Source organism: Carcharodon carcharias, chromosome 13 (genome assembly GCF_017639515.1).
Source record: "Carcharodon carcharias isolate sCarCar2 chromosome 13, sCarCar2.pri, whole genome shotgun sequence".
NCBI classification, from domain to species: Eukaryota; Metazoa; Chordata; class Chondrichthyes; order Lamniformes; family Lamnidae; genus Carcharodon; species Carcharodon carcharias.
This window is the reverse complement of record NC_054479.1, coordinates 128,620,406-128,622,682: the sequence shown is the minus strand read 5'-3', so window position 1 is coordinate 128,622,682 and position 2,277 is coordinate 128,620,406.

The window sequence follows — 2,277 nt, the reverse complement described above, 5'->3', positions numbered from 1 at the left end:
TTTCAACAGGAAATGTGCTAGCCGAAAGGGTTTCCTTCCAATGACCGTTTATAAAGATTTCTTATCCGCTATAATCTCAGTTCGAGTGCCTTTATTAATTATTGTCCAAAGTAAATTAACCACATTTTCCTTATGTTTTTTGTCTCCCTGCTGTCCTGTTCCCACAGTATAGTGAGCAGAATCCAACCACACTCCCAGTTTCTGCCAATGGGAGTGGGTAGAGCCTCAACACCTGGTCAGATGGACCATTATCCCACGATTTCTCTCTGCACCCCTGAGATTCACAGGACTTCAGGCTGATAACAAATTTTTACAAGGGCATGTTGTTATATTTAATTTTGCTTTCAGGATGTGAAACCTCTTTAGTCCACTCTGGTTTTTCTAGTCACTGAAGGCCGTGCACTGACCATGACTGAGGCCAACTCAGTGACCCTCCCTTCAAACCCCATCAGGCTTCTGCCCGGCTTACTATCAAACCAGGATGCAGGTCAAAGTTCTGTCACCCAATGGTTCTCTCATCTCTACTCCCAGTCTCTACCTGTCTCAAACTTCCTCTCATCTCTATCCCAGGTATCTGGCCTTGAAATTGGTCTCCAATTTGCTGCCGGCACTGTTACTATGGAAACTCCAGAGAGGAAAAGTGACTACTCATCCGGCCACCTCCAGCGCAACCTACATAATACATCCTGACCGACAGACCATTAGTGCAGGCAAATGCTGGAAGGATGCAGAGTGGATGGGTCACTAAGTCAATTAGCATTTTCAGCTGATTTGACACACGTTCTGCCAATCTAGATGATGTTTGTCCAGTGAACGATGTGTCTTACTCATTCAATTGCAGGAGGGGCCTCCCCAAAACCCCACCCCCGCCCCACCCCTCCCAACTAGCATTCCTGTAATGACTTGATAGACTGGGCAGGTTTCAACAAGAAACAGGTACATTTTATTACAGACAACTTTTCAGATGCTACATGCTTGATCTGAGCTCTCGTCAGGAAGCTCCATCCTGGTTTGCCTGTGCTTAGGACTCACCGGTCGGAGCCTCCAAGAACATTACGTGACCCCTGACAGGCAGCAGGAGAGGCTACCCCTTCAGTTACTACATTTCATCCCCCTTTAGTTTTTTTACAGTTTCTACTTACAGAGAGCATTTGAATATCCAACAACATGTATATATATACAACTTCAGATGATTAAAGATTAAGTGTCTGAGGTGTCTTGCTTATTTGGTTAGAGCAGCATAGCTCTACCACTTGAGGTTCCTCCACAGGATCAACATGACCTGCAGCATGAGATACATCATTAGATATTGGCAGTTCTGGGTAGGCAACTCTACAGAGATATCGGGCATGTATATTCTAGGGAGACTTGTCACCTCAGGGATTAATGGTTCGACATTAATCGCAGGTGGAATAGTTGGTTGTTGGAATGTCTCTCTATAATGGATATGGTCCACATATTTTTGAACAATTCTGTCTTCCACTTCCTCCTGGAAGGATAAGGGACCAGTCTCTGAGGCAATGGTTCCAGGAACCCAACAAGATCCACTTCCGAAATTCCACACGAAGACTGTGTCTCCCATTGTACAAGCTTTGCTATGAATAACATGATTCAATTTTTGATTACTCTGATTCCCCTCTACCTTCCCCTCTAAGTTTGGAAACACCAGACTTAACTTTGTATGTAGGTGACATTTCATCAATAATTCAGACCCTGTAGTCGAATGAGGTGATGTACAAAAACTGAGAAGAAAGTGGGCAAGTTGAGTTTCTACAGTGCCTTCTGATAACCTCTTCATTCTAGATTTGTAAGTTTTCACAGCTTTCTCAGCTAAACCATTTGATGAGGGATGGTATGGTGCTGTTTTAATATGTCTGGTTTCATTTAAATTCATGAATCTCTGAAACTCTACTGGTAAAGACTGTACCATTATCAGAAACGATGATTTCCGGTAGGCCATGTATGTTAAAACAATGACGGAGCTTCTTGATAGTGGCGCTTGATGTTGATGATCTGACTTCGTATTCATTCATACATCCATTTAGAATGTGCATCCATGATCAACAAAAACATGGTACCTAAGGATGGTTCTACATGATCAATACATAGTCTAACCAAGGGTCGACCAGGCCACTCCCATGGATGCAGTGGAACTGGAACAGGCAACTTCTGTTGTTACTGACAATGGAGACAGTGCTTGACCATGCTTTCAATGTCACTGTCAATGCCTGGCTAACAGACATAGCTTCGCGCAAGCATTTTCATTTTTGGTATGCC